Source organism: Oryza sativa, chromosome 3 (genome assembly GCF_034140825.1).
Source record: "Oryza sativa Japonica Group chromosome 3, ASM3414082v1".
NCBI lineage: Eukaryota > Viridiplantae > Streptophyta > Magnoliopsida > Poales > Poaceae > Oryza > Oryza sativa.
The window spans coordinates 34,842,082-34,859,613 of NC_089037.1; the positions used below are offsets into that span (position 1 = coordinate 34,842,082).

Consider the following 17,532-nt stretch of genomic DNA (forward strand, 5'->3'; position numbering starts at 1 on the left):
TCCTCAGATACCTGGTCCGCCTCGACTTTCGGGCGACCAACAATATGGCGGAGTACGAGGGACTCCTTGCGGGACTCAGAGTGGCAGCTGGACTGGGGATCCGCCGCCTCCTGGTGTTAGGCGACTCCCAATTGGTCGTTAACCAGGTCTGTAAGGAGTACCGGTGCTCTGACCCGCAGATGAACGCTTACGTGCGCCAGGTGCGGCGTATGGAGCGCCATTTCGACGGGATAGAGCTTCGGCACGTGCCCAGACGGGATAACGCGGTCGCCGACGAACTCTCAATGCTCGCTTCCTCGCGAGCCCAGACCCCACCGGGCGCCTTTGAAGAAAGGCTTGCCCAGCCGTCGGCGCGACCCGACCCCCTAGGGGAGACGGACGCGCCTGAACGGCCCCCGAGGCCCGTCGGAGTCCAGGCCTCGGGACCCGAGGGGAGCGCTCCCAGTTCCCCTAGATTGATTGCTTGGATCACTGAAATCCAGGCATACCTCGCAGATAAGACTCTACCCGAGGACCGCGAATGGAGTGAACGCGTCCAGCGCATCTCCAAGCGCTACGTGCTGGTGGAAGGGACCCTCTATCGGCGCGCGGCTAACGGAGTCCTTCTGAAGTGCATTCCTCGGGAACAAGGTGTCGAGCTTCTTGCCGATATCCATGAAGGCGAGTGCGGAGCCCACTCCGCCTCCCACTCCTTGGTTGGCAAGGCCTTTCGCCAGGGTTTCTATTGGCCGACGGCTCTCAACGATGCGGTTGACCTGGTCCGGCGGTGCAGGGCGTGCCAGTTCCACGCCAAGCAAACCCATCAGCCGGCCCAGGCCCTGCAGACCATACCTCTTTCGTGGCCGTTTGCTGTCTGGGGGCTCGATATCCTGGGTCCATTCAGGCGGGCCCCGGGCGGGTTCGAGTATCTGTATGTCGCTGTCGACAAGTTCACTAAGTGGCCCGAGGCTTATCCGGTCATCAAGATCGATAAGCACTCCGCGCTTAAATTCATCAGGGGCATCACTGCTCGGTTTGGGGTGCCTAACCGTATCATTACGGATAACGGCACCCAGTTCACTAGTGAGCTCTTCGGTGACTACTGCGAAGACATGGGCATCAAGCTCTGCTTCGCCTCCCCCGCCCACCCCAGAAGCAATGGCCAAGTGGAGCGCGCCAACGCGAAAATCCTCAAGGGCCTCAAAACCAAAACCTTCAACATCCTCAAGAAGCACGGCGACTCGTGGATCGAGGAGTTGCCAGCGGTGCTTTGGGCGAACCGAACCACGCCAAGCCGAGCAACCGGGGAAACGCCTTTCTTCCTCGTCTACGGCGCGGAGGCGGTTCTCCCATCCGAGCTCACCCTGAGGTCCCCTCGGGCCACCATGTACTGCGAGGCTGATCAAGATCAGCTTCGCAGAGATGACCTCGACTACTTGGAAGAACGAAGGCGGCGCGCGGCCCTTCGAGCCGCGCGCTACCAGCAGAGCCTGCGGCGCTACCATCAGCGTCACGTCCGGGCCCGTCACTCTGCGTCGACGACCTCGTCCTACGCCGCGTCTAAACGCGTGCTGGACTGAGCAAGCTCTCACCAATGTGGGAGGGTCCGTATCGAGTGATCGGCGTCCCCCGGCCGGGCTCCGTTCGGCTGGCCACGGGCGACGGCACAGAGCTGCCTAATCCGTGGAACATCGAACACCTTCGTCGCTTCTACCCCTAGTGGGGGTCGGGTGTCAGGTCTCGGGCTCGGGCCAACCCCGCGCCCCCCCGGGCGTGCAGGGTTGGCCGGGGGCTACCACATGCATATCCTTATCTTTTTTCTCTTCCGTATTTCAGTAAAAGCATTTTCGATTTCCTGAGGATTGTGTCTGTGCCATCGTTTCCTTTTGAAGAATCTTGGCTTGAATTAGCACGCTCGTGCCCGACCCTGCCCTCGGTGGCCCGGGCCGGCTAAAATCGCCAAACGGGGCCCAGAACCGAGCCGTGCCCCGGGGCGTGGTGAACTCCGGGGGGGAATCGGCATAGGCCCACAATCGGGTCATCCATAACCCTCGGTCACCACGCTCCCGGCCTGGCCAGTCTCGACACGCGGATCTCCCCAGGCACTAGCCCCGACCCGCGCCACTTGAGGTTGGGACCTGGGCACGAGCCCTCGTTTAAGCCAAGACACAGAAGGACCGCGGCACGGACCATCCTCGTCTCATACACACAACAAACTTAACTGACGCAGAAATTTCCTCTTTACTTGATTACAGATTAAATCAGTCTATACAAGAAGGGGGCCCGAAGGCCTCGGAAGAAGAAGGAAAAGTTATTAAGATTGGCGGGGGCCTGGGGGCTCACTCCGACGCCCCCGGGCCGTCGGCCTCGTCGTCGCTGTCGTCCGCGCCGTCGTCACCGCCCTCCTCGTCGGAGTCGAGCGCGAACGCGAGTCGAGGGGCCGTACCCTCGAAGCTGTGGACGATGTGGTCGGCGGCGTCCCGGACCCTCGCACGTGCGCCATCCTCGGTTCTGGGAGGGAACTCTTCCAGCGCTGCCCACGGGGAGAAGTCAGGGTCCCTGGCCTGGTAGCTTGCCAGTACGAGCTCCGCCGCCCCCCGGGCGAGGTCCCTCGAGGATGACTTGATCGCCTCCTCAAGCTCCTCGGGGAGCCGCTGGAGGGTCCCGGCCATCTCTGAGAGGCGCTGGGCGAGGCCCCCCTGGTTGGCGGCGTATTTCGCGGACCGCCCGCCCCAGAGGCCCACCTGCCGCCCGGCACGGTCTAGACGGGAGACGGCGTCCCGAAGCATGCCAGGCCCTACCTCGCCCGCCAAGCGGAGGGCTTCGACCTCCCCGGCGGACGAGTCCAGCGCGCCCTGCAGCTCGGTGATGGTGTGTTCGGCGGCTGCAAGGCGGGCGGCTAGGTCGCCGTCGCCCGCGGTCGCCCCGCCGCTGCGCGCTCTCGCGTCCAGCTCCTTCGCCCGTGCCTCGAATTCAGCGGCCCGCTGATCCAGTGCGGCCCTCTCGGCGCGGGCGCCTTCCAGATTGAGGCGCGCCTGCTCCTCCCGCCGCTGCGCCGCGGCCTCGGCCTCCTCGAGAGCTCGCTCCCGCTCAGTGAGCTCGTCCTCGCGGAGGCGGAGTGCGGACTCCTCTTCGGCGCAGGCGGCCTCGTGCGCCGCCAGCGTTGCCTCCCGGATGGCGATGGCGGCCTCGCGACCCGCCAGTTCCCTCTCCTTCGTGTCCAAGGCGCGGGCGCGCTCCTCCAGCACCGTGGCGCGAGCCTCAAGGGCCTCTTCGCGCTGCCGGGACGCGTCGAGCTTCTTCTCTAGCTCCGCCGCCCGGCTCCCGTATGGGAGGCAGAGGTCGTCCCGCGCCGCGTTGAACACGGCGGTGGCGATGAGGGCAGTCTCCCGCTCCTCCTCCACCTCCCTGGCGATCTCCGCCAGGTCCCTACGACGGGCCTCGAGCTCTGAGGCATGCCGGCGGTGTGCCTTGCGGCCCGCCTCCACCATGGCTTCCACCGAGCGCCGCCCCTCTTCGACGCGCGCCCACGCCGCATCGACCTCCGCCCGCTCTGCCTGCAGGACCTCCATCTGGGCGCTTAACCCGTCCAACACCGTGGTGTTCGCAGCGGCCAAGGCCTGCAGGAGGGGTTCTGCGCTCAGTGGGGCAGCGGAAGGCAGAGGGGAGAGCCGCCTCGGTGTGGGCGCCGCGCGGCTCGGCCCGCCGATGGACATGCCGGACTCGGGGGCGTTCCCCGAAGCTGGCTCGCCCCAAGCATTGCCCGAGGGGTCGGGCCCGAGCGGCGCGCCCGCGGCCTCGTCGTGGGCGGCCTCAGAAGTCGTCGTCGCCTCGGGCGGAGTCGGGTCGGGGGCTCGGCAGGCCGCCCGGCGTACACGCGCCGCCTCCGTCTCCCGGACGGACTCCTCGGCCCGGCGGAGTCTGGCCTCCTCCCAAGCGGCTTCCTCAGCCTGGCGAGCCCGGACGGCCTCCTGGGCAGCTTCTTCGGCTTCCCGGAGGCGGTCTGCGGCTTCTCGCCGGTCAGCTCCCCGCCTCCGGGCCTCCGCGGTCGCCGTCTCCTCGGCCTCAGACCGGCCAGACTTGGAATGGCGGGAAGGGCGCGACGGGATCTCGCTGAGGCAGAAGAAAAACCAGAAGACGAAAAACGGGTGAGTGAAAACTTGCCTTGGGAGATGGGAGAATGAATACGGCCGCAGTGGGCGCGGGGACGAACCTGCGAGGAGGTCGGCTAAACGACCACCTTGGGGGGGAGATGAGGTTTCCCCGGCATGGTTCGGTCCCCCCCATCTTGCGGAGCCGCTTCTTTTTTCGCTCCCCCTCGGGCTGCGACGTCGGCACAGCACCCTCCGGGCGCCTGCTGCTGGCACGCACCGCCCCGCCCCCTCGGGGAGGAGATGGGGAGGGGGTATCCTCCTGTTTCCTCTTCCCCCGGGCGTCGGCAGGGCGGCTGCCCCCCGGGCCCCCGTCACGGGGCCCAGAAGCACGACCCCCTCCCGGGGTAGATTGTTCCCCCCTGCGGCTCCCGCCCGCGCCATCGTGGCCTCGAGGAGCCCGCTCCCCTGACGCCCCGACCGCCTGCATGATGGTCAGGATGTTGGCGCGCTCTGGATCGCTGCAGAGGGGGAGGACACCTTGGGGGATGAGGGATGCCTCCAAGGAGCTGAGATTCAGCACCCGTTGGATCACCATCTTGAAGTCTTCAGGGACCCAATCCCATTTGACCCCCTGGTGGATCCTCATGTAGTCCTCGGACCCGGTGTACTCCCAGGCGCCCCGGGCGCGCCGCTGGAGCGGCGCGATCCGGCGACGAAGGTAATCGCCGTACACCATGGCCCCCGTGAGCCCCTGGGATCGCAAACCAGCCAGGCGGTCAAGAACGGCGTCGTAGCCGTCTCCCAGATCTACCGGCGCCCGCCAGCTGGAGGCCTGCGCCGGGGGCTGGCTCGGAAGTCGGAGGCGCGCTTCGTCGGCGAGAGGGGTGTAGAACCAGTCGCTCTTCCAGTCGTCCCACTTCTTGCGAAGGACGCAGGGAATGTAGCGGTTCAGCACCGGCCCCCGCGGCTGGAAGTAGCAGCCACCGACTACCGACGGTGGCGACACCGGCTGTACGGTGAAGAACCACCGGAACAGCCGGAGAGATGGGCGTACCCCGATGAACATCTCGCATAGGTGCGCGAAGATGGCCAACGTCATTACCGCGTTAGGGGTGAGGTGCGCCATCTGGAGATTATAAAGCTCCAGAACATCCATGAAGAAAGAAGAGAATGGCGGGACCAGCCCTGCCATTGCGAAGGAAAGGAAGAATACGGACCGCCCCGGGTAGTGTGGTGCCGGGCGTCCCTCACCCAGCGCGACCACCTCCCGGCCAGTGGCAGATTCCGGCATGAATCGGCGCGGCAGCCCGGCCTGCCTCTCGCTCACGATGCGAGAAGGCGGCAGCACGCTACCATCGAGCGGTGCGGAGCCCCGTGCCATGACGCCGGCGGAGGAGGGGCTTGAGAGCGAGTGAGTGCGGCGAAGGTAGGGCACAGGAAACGAGAAGTTAGAACGCAAGCGGCGAAGGCAAGGGGAATAATGGCGAGAGGAAGGAAACGAATCTCTTCCTCGGCGTCTTTATACCCTTACCAACGCTATGCCCGGCTCCTCGCTTCCCTCGCCCACTATCTCGCCCCCTCGTTTCTCGCGCCCACTCCTCCACTAATCCCGCTCGCCCGTTTGCGGCGCACGAGGCGGATGTGCGGCCGTGGTAGTCGAGATGGCACATATCGTGCGCGCGTTAACTACGCTCGCCGACCGATGCACCATCATCACATCTCCAGGCGAAACGAACCGGCTCGTCCCAATTCGCGCGCTACTCAAGTAATGTAGCGGTCTTGAAGAAAGCCGCTCATTATTATCGGTCGGTTTTTCCCTTGCCGATGCGCGCGATTTGCGACCACTGGATTCCTGCCCGCCTGTAGAGACCGGCCCCACCTGTCACCAGGCCTAAGGAGTGGCGTCACGCCCGAGCGCTTTCCTCGAGGAGGGCGATCGCCCTGGCATAACGCCGGGGGCTACTGTCGGTGACATGGGACCGGGGGTATCTTGACTATAGGTTTGGGGCAGCTGCAGTCACCCACGTGGCCTGACCCCCTCGGGGGGGTCGGGCCCGAGGGTGATGTGGCCGCCCCTCCCTCTGTCTCCCCGAGGGGTCGGGCCGCTCCCGTTTCGGCCCCGAGGGCTGGGGCGCCCCGACCCCCTGTGGGTTTGGCGCCACGTGTGTGGGTTAGGTGAGCACAGCGGCGCTCACCTAACCGCGTTTATTGCGGGTTGGACGAGCGCCCCACGCCGCATTTAATGCAGCGCAACACACTCGTTCGGTCCGTGACAGGTCACAGTGTGTGACCGGTCACAGACCGGTCAGATCGCGGGTTAGGTGGCAACAGGCGGCCTTTCGCACGCCTCGCCCCGTCCCGTCGGAATGATGAGAGCCTCTAGGCACTCGTCCCTAGCCGGAGCCGGCGTGCTGACTCCTGGAGTTAGCACATCAGTCCCGGCTAGATTCATACCAGGCTTCATCGCAACCATTACAAGGAAGTCATTTTATGAAGAAGGGCTGACGTGTGGCATGCTAAACTGACGCGTGGTAGACAAGAATGACCGGTTTGTGACTGGTCTGACGCCGGTCACGTCATCGGCAGACAACCGTGCTCCCACGTTGCGCCTGCTTCCGGCGGAGTGGAGGTAGGTATGGCCCATCCCATCAGAGGGTCATTCGGACAACAGCCATGGCAAATCTCCGCCCATTAATGAGGGAGTAACAGGGAGATCCCCGGTGTCAGGCGAGTGATGACGCTGGGCCTCACTCAAAGACAAGCTGTGATTTAGCTTCCAGGCGAAGGCGCAAGCCAGTTTTTTCTTTTTTGGGAAGATAGGGTGAGTCCCCACCCAAAAGAAGAGTAGGTAGAAGTGGTGCATGTGGGATCCCCTTGAGATATAAAAGGAGGACCTTGCCCACTTAAGAAGGGAGGAGCTGGGGAAAGAGGGGGGAGAAGACCTGAGCTCGTAGAGGAGAGAAAGAGGAAGAGGGTTTCTAGAGTTTGAACTCTCTTGCTCTCCAGCTCTTTGTAACTCCTTCATACACAGATCCACCAGAACACAGGAGTAGGGTATTACACTTCTCAGTGGCCCGAACCTGTCTACATCGCCCGTGTCTTGCGCATTTGCTCTCTCGCGAAACATTCCACAGATCGAGTGCTTAGAACCTCACCTAGCGCCCCCGGCCGAACCGGCAAAGGGGGGCCCGCGCGGTCTCCCGGTGAGGAGCCCCACGCTCCGTCAACACCCATCGCCGCCGCCCTCCGGCCGCCGCTAGCCGCCGCACCGAGCCTCACCGTCGACGCCGCCGCGTTCGCCATCCGGCGAGCCGCCGCGTCCGCTATCCGCCCGGCCAAACCCGTCGCCGGAGCCCGCATCTCCTCGCACTCCGGTGAGCACCACCACTACTGCCGCCTTCGGCCATGGTTTCCGCCCGCCGTGGACCACCCCTCTCCCTCTAATCCCTCCCATCTTGTTCCCTAGGAGGTCTCGGAGCTCGTCCGCCCATCGTCGCCGTTCTCCGGTCGCTCGCCGTCGTCTTCCCCCACACCGGCCAACTCGCGGTGAGGCACTCCTCCCCTCTTTTCCCCTTCCTCTCCCTCCTAGCGCTGAGCCGAGCCGAGCCGCCGCTTCGGCCGTGCGCCGTCGCCTTCGGCTGCCGCCGCCTCCCGCGCCGCCGATTGCCATCGCCGGCGACCGCATGCCGCCGCCGCTAGCCATGGCCGGCTGGCCGGCTTTGGAGCCGAGCCGAGCCCGGCCGGTACCACCTCCTCCCAATGAGCCGCCGCCCGGTGGGCCCCGCCTGCCAGTACCCCCCTCCCTCTCCCTTGTGCCTCTGACCCGTGGGTCCCGCCTATCGGCGCCGCCCCCATTGCTGACGTCAGCCCTGGGGCAATATTGCGCAATAAATACATTAAGGCTTTTCTTTAATAGTAAAAACACAGAGAATCTTCTAAAAATCATAACTAATTCATCCGAGCTCCGATTAAGTCCATTCAAGTCTCAGTAAATTCATAAAAATGCATAGAATCCATTAAAAATGGTTTTGTTTCCTGTTTTCAGTAGTCTTATAGCCTATTTTGCTTGTGTGCTTTGTTTGTCGCGTAGATTTCGGCCGTTTCGTCGATCTGCGGTTCCTCGAAGGCGTTGCTGTGGTCTCATCAGTGCGAGAGCAAGGCAAGTCATGCATTACAATTGATCATATTGTACCCAATTTACAAATGTCCCGCATTTCTATTAAATATTGCATTATTTTACAATATCATGTGGGATGGGTCCTATTACTTAGCTATATGTTGTTTCCCTTATGCCATTGATAACTTGGGTATTGAAATGACTAGATATTGGTTTAGGAAATGCTTAACCATGCTTAGTTCAACTAGTACACAAAAGGGGAATCACATTAATGCATAGACTTTGATTATTGGCATAGCTTTGGTTTAGTGCCACCGTAATGATGTTGGTTAATTAAAATACACTACATGGTGGGCTATGGGTGCATGGTTTTGTTAGTCGTGCCCATGGCGATTAAGGACCGGTTCGCGGGAAACCCTGGAAGAATTCCTCGTACTTACCACAAGCCAACGTGAGCAACGGCTGGGCTTGTAGTGTAGCTTTCCTCTAGCTGACGCATCCAGGCAAGGGTGGGCGTGATGGAGCGGGGCGGGCCTTGCGACGACCTCTGTCGCTTCCGGATTCACCTAGGCACGAGAGGGGACTGCCCGCTGCCTTGCGAGGAGTGGGGGTGAAACCTGAGGTGTGGTGTGCTTGGTTAGAGAGGGTTATGCGAAAGGTCCTGTCACGGCCTCTTTCCGGTATGTCGTGGTGGCATGTCGGCGCACAGAAACGTGTCGTGGGGCTGTGTCTTGTGGGTACAGTTGTACACTTCTGATCAGAGTAAAACTATTCGAATAGTCGTGCCCGCGGTTATGGGCGGTCGACCAGATTCACCGTGATTAGTCTCACCCCTAGTTAGCTAATGAACTAGCGTAGTTCAGGTGGTTGGTTGAGCCTGTTGCAACATGGTGTAGCATTGGACAGTGATTGGTTAATACTGATTAATTACTACAACTGTTTTACTGCTTTCAACTACTGCTTTTAAATGCTAGCTTTATGCAAATGAGCCCTTTAGCCTCCCTTGGGTATATCCTGCATCATACCTCCTCTTTCGGTATGACTTGCTGAGTACAATGGGTAGTACTCAGTCTTGCTCTCTTTTCCCCCACACCAGAGTTGAAGTCCTTCTCAGCTGAAGATGTCTCAAAGAAGTTGGTTTCGTCGTTGCCGTCAAGGATGCCTGTGGAATGGAGTCGCCCGCTGCAGGAGTCAAGTCTTTAGGCTTAGCTCGCTTTTATCTTTTCCGCTGCATTTGTAATCTTTTATATTTTTGTAAGACGTGGATCTGTATGTCAACAATTGTCGTTTGTGTACCCTGGCTGGTCCTGGACAAGGGTTTAATACACATTCAGCTTAGAAATTCTGGTTCGGGAATTTCTGGGTGTATAGGGAAATAATTTATTCAAATACTAGGTTAATTATCATGAATAAATATAATTTTTCCAGAATTTATCTTCTCTGTTTAGGTCTCCTAAAAATCCAAACTAGTTTCCAAAGAGCCCCTCTTCCCCTAATTTTTGAGAGTAATCTATCCATAATTTTTAAGTGCAACCAAAGAAAATGGAAACTAGGTAACTTCATCTACCTCTAGAAAAATCCACGAGAATTTATCACACTCACAAATGAAACTATAGAACTACAGAGTGAGATGGAGAGAAATAATCCTGAAAATTCGTCCAAAATCAATTAACACCCCATCTTCTACCCACCTCTCTCACTCCAGCCTTGTTCCCTTCGCCCTGGACCCACCTGGAAGCCTCTCTGAGTCACTTCTTCTCTGTCCATATTCTATTTCTCCTCCATCCAACACAGTGACAGCCGAGAGAGAGAGACTGAGGGCGCCGACCGGCACTGGACGGCGTCGACGCGTGGCCTCGACGTGGCAGTGCCGAACCAAAGCTTCACCTCCACCCAGCTGCGTCGCCACTCTTCACCCACCATCCCAGTGCCGATCCAACCGAGGGAGGAAGCTCCAGCTCTCCCTCTCCACCTCTCTTTCGTCGCCGGCCGCCAAGAAGAGGGACATCGCCAACCGTCGTCGAGCCCTCTCCATCTCTAACTCATACTCGTTCCATTCTCATCTCACCATGCCGAACAACTTTGGTTTTTATCCCATTCCATTTCATCTTCTACAGCAGCGGGAACGCTGCCATGTCATGGTCGCTCTAGAGCGCGCTCTGTGCACCGCCGCAGCGACATCATTGCCGTTCCCGCTTATCTGGACCAAGCCGGGCCAAGCTGTCGCGCCAGCGTTTTCGCCTCGACCTCCTCTCCATTTTCCTTCAAGAATCTAGAAGGATGGTACTACGAGTGCGGAGATCGGCTACCGTCTTCTTCACCTCCGGTCGCCGTCGCCATTGTCGATTTCGCCTCCTCCGGTGAACCATTGTCCGATTCTTCGCGTATACACCATCCCTGGGACCTCACTAACCCCATGAAAACACATGCATGTCAATTCGATGAGTGGATCGAGCCGTTGCCGTCTTCCCGGAGCTCTACACCGTCGCCGGACCATCTTCTTCACCGTTGCCGCAGTCCAGACTTTCCCGCGTCTCGTTCAAGGTTCGGTGAGCACCCTTGAGCCCATAGGATTGCATTCATGCATTTCATTCACTTAGAATCGAGCACCAACTCAACAAGCAATAGCAGCCTAAGCACAGCCGCCGCTCGGACTCGCCGCCGGCGTTACTCCGATGTCCACTGACCGATAAAAGTAGAGGAATGGAATCGCAATAGCATGATCTTCATTTTGTCTTTTGGTCGCACCCTCAAACGAGCCACCGTTTGCCGCTGGCAAACTTGAAATCGAGCTCAGCCATGGCTTGATCTGCTTCAGCTCGAACCAGGGACCTCCTCACAAGAATTTAGGTTAATGTAGGGTCCTTTATGCAAAAGCTCATGACACACAGAACAGGCATAGGACTGCGGTTTGATTTCCTGAAACCCTAGGGGCCTTTTTGCATATTGGCATGAGACCGACAGGTGGACCCCATAAGTTTAAAATCTGAAAATGTAAAAGATAATACTAAAAGCCTTTACTTTTTAACAGCAAAACACCTAAACTTGTAAAATCCATATAAAATCAAATATAACTTATTTTGAGATGATTCAAATTTCTATAGGTTAACAAAACTATGAACTTTAATGTGATAACAATAAGCTTGGCACCCTCAGCACAGACCTTGTCTCTAAAATGGGTCTAAGATAAATCATACATAAAGCATACACAAACTTATAAAATACATACAAAGTACATCTCAACTCATTTTGGAGCAAACTCAGTTTCTACAGATCCACCAACTTATGTTCTCCTATAAAGCAAAATGAAATAGTATACATACTATACATCAAATGCCTCTAAAACTATTACCTTTAAATGACTAGTTTTAGATAAGCTGAATTTTAGAAGTTCATATAAAATTCATCTTAGATCCTTTTTGAATAAACCCAAGTTCTGTAGAATCACCAAAACATGTCCTTCCAAGTTATAAAATAAAATTACATACTTATTGTATGATAAAAGCCTCTAAATACTTATGTAAGTAATAACCAATATAGAGCAACCTTAAATTGTAAAATTTGTAGAAAATTCATCTTTAGTCTAAATGAAGTGAACCAAATATCTATAGAACCAGCAAACAGTGGGCTTCAACATAGTAAAATAAAATATGGAACCTTCTGTACAGGTTATAGCTCTAAACTTTAAATTTATAGGATAGGTGCTAATCACATAGTATTGATTGAGCAATATGTATATATATAAATGTATATAGAAATACACTCTAGCTATAAAGAAACCCAAATAAAACTTGTTAGACCAGTGAATACATAGATCCATCCCCATCCACCAAAACTTAAGGCACTTAGCTCATATAATAATTTCTAGGTTGATATAATAAATTGCTAGCATGGACTAGAGCTCCCCTAGTTTATAAAATATGAACCATGATAATAAAGACCATAAGCCTATGAACTAAGGTTAGATTAGTTAACTAAAATACTCATTTTTATACATCACTAGCTAGATGAGGCAAGTTCTGGACCTAAACCTCTAAAGCCATGAACCTATAGAACACTATACACCTATAACACGTTATAACTTGTAAAATACATAAAGAATTCATATTAACTCTAAAAATTATGAAACCAAATGTGTTCATCTTAAAAACACATATCTTCACCCCAGCAAACATAAACTTAATAAGAATCACCTTACAACAGCAATTCACAATAATTCACAATAGTACCTAAGTAAATCCTACACTATACCGACGAAACTTCTAAAATTTATAACTCTCAAATGAAATGAGATAAAATAGAAATTCTTTCACATAAATTCATTTTAGACCAGTACCTATCCACTGTGCACAAATCATGCATTTTAGAGCATTTTGGATTTTTCACATATTTCGGTGTTTTAATTGCATAACGTGTACATTGTATAGATGATTGCTTAAACGGTGAAGAAGTGATTTAGGTGCTGACTTTTTCCAGTTACAAGGCAAGTCCTACCTCCCTCTCTTTGATCACTTTGAACCTATGTTTTGGAGGTTATTGAAAATGTTTGTAAATCTTGCATGTCGATTTGTACACTAATCAATTAAAATTTTGTTAAACTTGTTAGACAAACTCCTATTATTTGCATTATCACCTTAACCCCACATATATCCATATCCCTCATACCTAACCTTAGGAACAATATGACTATACCATTTATATACGAGTTTTGGTGACACTAGGTTACTATAATGCTTAGCCATGCTTAGAATGGTCTTCCTTGTCATTATGGGCTCATTACAAACATGAAAATTGATTTTTAAATAATCTGAGCAGAACTTTAATACTTGTGATTTTGATAAATAAAATGGTGGAAAATATGAATTTTAGGTTTGGGCCTCAAGTGGTGCACATATGGTGATTAGTTATGTACCGATAGGGGGAGTGTGCGCCCAAACCGACTTAAGGACTTCACTCAATGTCAGTTCATTCCGTATACAGTACAACCACATATGCTAGTATGGGATAGCCCAAGCTTAGTAAGTTGTTTATGGTTTAGCCTTACATTCTGGTAGGCCGGTGTGTATGAGTTCATATAATTCAGAGGAGCTTCCTATTTACCCCGACGTGGTAGTTTAGGTGACTAAGTGTGTCCAATACAACGGTATTGTGCCACGTGGTGGGTTCCCGTTGTGTCCGTCACCACGGCGTTAAGTTTAAGGCGTGGGCCCACCACTTAACGGTTCTAGGCCATATATCGAGTATGGCTTAGGATGGAGTAACACGTATCGTGCTGGTGTAAGGCTAAATCATGAATTTTGGAAAAGCTTTGTTGCGGGTAATAAATCGGGTACTTATGTATCGCGTGCCATGCTTTTGCATGATTATTATTTCGTATCATGTGGGTAAAGTGTACAAACTCTGCAAAGTTAAAACTAATCGATTAGCCGTGCTCACGGTCATGAGCGGCGTGTGGATATGTATTGAGTATAGACTTGTGTTTATTCTCCTGAATGCTGAAATTTACCTTCAAATTGTGATGAGATTTGAGAATGATCTCCTTGCTGCCATGGATGGCAATGAGGTGGATATTTATACATGATTAATGCCTACTTTGATGCCCATATGTTAAGTACTAGCTTGCTGAAATTTTATTTGAAAGCAAATCCGTTTTGAATGCGTTTTATGCAAATAAAACTTGCTTTATGCTAAAAAGAACCATACTATGCCTTCCTTGATTATATGCCTTGCAAGTAGGGTGTTAGGCTTGTCTTGATGCTTGCCAGTACATTATTGACTCTTGCTGTTGAATTAACTTTTGCTTGCAGGTTTTAGACTTAGCCTTTGAGTGATGCGGGTGATCGACTGCTTCTTCTAGGACTTGAACTTAATGGGGTAAACCCCTAGTCGGTGTGCTTGTGGATTGGAAAGACAAGCTTCCGCTGTTCTATTATTTATTTGGTCGGTCGGCCAATGTAACTAAAGTAGATGTAGTTTATAATCACTTTCATCTTATTTGTGTTTGCTATGTATAATCATGCTTGAGATGAAAGTGTGAATCTAGTGCACATCCTGGGAATTAGATTCACATGAGTATGAGTTAAGAATATTTGAGATGTTGTAGATCTTAAGCCATTTTTGTCAAGTCTCCTAAATGTGTAACATATCTGGTCACCGCCTTCGAGTGGTTTAACGGGCACATCTCAGGCTGAAGTTGACTGGCAGGCTAAAGGCCCAACAATATCTCCAATATTACTCTCTCGAGGCGTCGGATATTTCATTATGCTTGTTTGATGACTTGAATTATTTATTTCATCTCTTAATTATAATGGAAGATTCGGAGAGCCTACGACAGATAAAAAGAATTATTGCAATTATATGCACGCATAATCGGATAAAAAGAATTATTGCAATTATATGCACGCATAATCTCTATCCTTCAACGCTCTCTTCCTCTACTCACTCATTTAATTCCTTTATCTCCTAATTTTTAACTAAGTAAAGAAATATCAATAATTAGAAAGCTAAATGATTATAATTCTTAAATTAAATCATAATTTTAACTTATTTGAATTTTTGTTTTTTTACAATTAAATAAAATATTTAAGATCCATATTACCCATATTTCACTCTATAAAAAATGAAAATATGTCATTTAAGCATAGACACTGTTCCTTTGCATGGTAACCAAATAGAAAAAACACGGACCATAATACAAAATGAAAATAAGTATTATATTACCGTAAATCACTGGACATCCTCTGAGCACACTCAAGGCGTCATGTGTTACGCCTTAAATAAAAATATAACTTTACAAATTGGAAGAAAAACCATCTTAGCATCAGTTTCCACTTAAATAGGTAGATCCATTATTTTCAACCAATAGATATTCTTTTAAGAAAATCTTAAGCAACCATGTGTTACGTCTTAAGAATTAGAAAAAAATAACATAAAATGTGAGAAAAAAATATATCATTGGTTTCACTTAAATCATTTAGATAAAATAGAAAAAAAATACCCCTCCACTTCGCCATCCCCCACACATACGCACAACACGGCACTATTCGCCCCATCCCTTCTCGTCTTGAGCTCTCCACTCTACCCCTTCCTGTTTATATAGCCGAAAATAATCAAAAATTTTAAAACTTGCATAAATTTCAAGCTACACATCCGATTTCTAATTTAGATATTGTTGTATTTATAATTAAAACATTGATTTAAAGATCCATAAAGCTTATATTTTGAGCTGGTATAAAATATAAAATAAAGCAAGTAATAGAAAATGTCAATAGAGACTAAATTAAACTATTTAGAGAAAACATAATAAGTTATTAAAAAATTGGTTCTCACATTTCACTAAAATTGGACCAACCATTGCATGTTCCTTTTTCGTAACAATTTTAAAATGCTTAGACATTAATGTCCTTACATCTATCCTATATCATAGCATTATGAGTTTCTCCACATATTATTACACATACAAACCGCAATAAGGTTCGCACTATATAGTTCATTGAAAAGTTATATTTGTTACTATTAAATTTAAAATTTTGGATTCATGTTAACTAGGTATTTTCTTTTGAAAAATATAATACATATCACACAAATCACAGTGAAGCGAGGTATATGACATGTCTTTATTAATTTATATATAAGTATGTAAAAACTTGCATCAACTTAAACCAACTAGAAGGAGAACTACTTGATGCTACAAATAAACCATATTTATTAACAATATAGTTCTTTAGAATTTGTTAAAAAAAAGCGAGTAAAGATTCTATTAAAAAGGGACAAAACACCTTACTTCTAATTTACACTTGATTTATTAGACACACTTTCCAAACAAATTAAATCGAACTTCATTCTATATAATAAAGCGATCATAGATAATTATTTATATAGATGTATTAAATATTATATATTTTAAAACCTAACAAATATCTTGAAAAAATTATCAAAGCAAAATACCGATGAACAGCGGAGGCCTCACCTGATGTGTCTTATTAAAAAATAGTACTTTTAAACATGGGAGGTGTCAGCCTATTGATATTCTGTTTATATATATTCAAACGCAATGTACAATATATGCCCGCGCGAATACGCGGGCTACCTTCCTAGTTATTCTAATATAAAGTTAGTTGTCGAACTTTTAAAAAGCTCACCAAATTTTATCATAAATGATAGATATTTCTGAAGGGAGGGAGAAGCAAATATTTTAGGGGAGCACTACATTTTTTTTTTCTCGATGGTGCGGTAACACTGGGAATACACCACACCAATACAGGCGTTTTTTTTTCTTACAGGGAAAGGGAATTGTATTACTCAGCTAATAATTACTCACGGTCCAATGTAACAAACTAAAGCATTGTACTATTTCTCCATTTTAATAAAATTCAGGTAGGGAAACTGTCCCAAGTGATCAGTCTGAAAAAAAGACCCGGTAAAGATTCGGACCAGGCTTTATTTGCTAGGGTGTGACTTATACTATTGCTGCTTTTGTGCATAGCGATTACGGAGTACATGTGTATCCTTATACAGTATTTATCTCTAAAATGATTTTCATCATTAAGATGATGTCAACAATACAGGGAAAAACAAAACTCATGCGTCTAGCAAGTCTAGGGTAAATTACCTTAAAAGAACAATATTTGATTACCTAACTATATTGTTATCGTAGATTTTTTGCACCATTTTTAAAGAACATATTTTTTTTTTCAAAATTGTCTTCTATGAAACTAGTTAGAGCACTTTTTCTAAAATATTCCTTCCGTTTCACAATGCAAGACTTTCTAGTATTGCCCACACTCATAAGGCCACACTCATCCTTATAAGTGTGGGCAATGCTAGAAAGTCTTGCATTGTGAAACAGATATTTGTTTAGTTTATTTCTTAAAATAGTTGGTTTATCCGAGATAATCGATGGTAATAATTTAGCGGACAATATGTTTCAAACAGGGTAATAGGATTACGAGGAGAGTGTACGGCAGTGCAATTGTTGACAAAACAATAATTTGTGAGTAATAGATAAAACTACCACTAGCAAAACAAAGATATTTAGTACATCCCGGTTTTGGGGATAAAGCCTGAAGATAACAACAACTTGTAGAAACTAAATGCTTTCCAACACAAACCTACAAAAATAAATGCAATGGTATTATTAATAATCGATAAAAGGGAAAATAGTAAACGTGAATAGTCACGTGTAACATGTATAAACAGAGGGAAAAAAAAACCACACAAACTCGGGAATTCATAGCACAAAAATAGCGTCCTCCGGAGAGGAAAAACAAACAAACAAGTCAAAAAAAAGGGAAAAAAAGAGCGAAAAGAAATTAAAACAGGAGCCCGTGTGCGTCGCGAAGC

General features: G+C 50.2%; 1 long non-coding RNA gene across 1 annotated transcript; it reads left to right on the forward strand.

Moving 5' to 3' along the window:
• Positions 1-10,104: 10,104 nt before the first annotated feature.
• Positions 10,105-14,317, forward strand: LOC136355554 (uncharacterized). The gene is made up of 3 exons (XR_010739822.1): positions 10,105-10,734; positions 12,618-12,673; positions 13,998-14,317. It is a non-coding gene; the product is annotated as an uncharacterized lncRNA (long non-coding RNA).
• Positions 14,318-17,532: the final 3,215 nt, after the last annotated feature.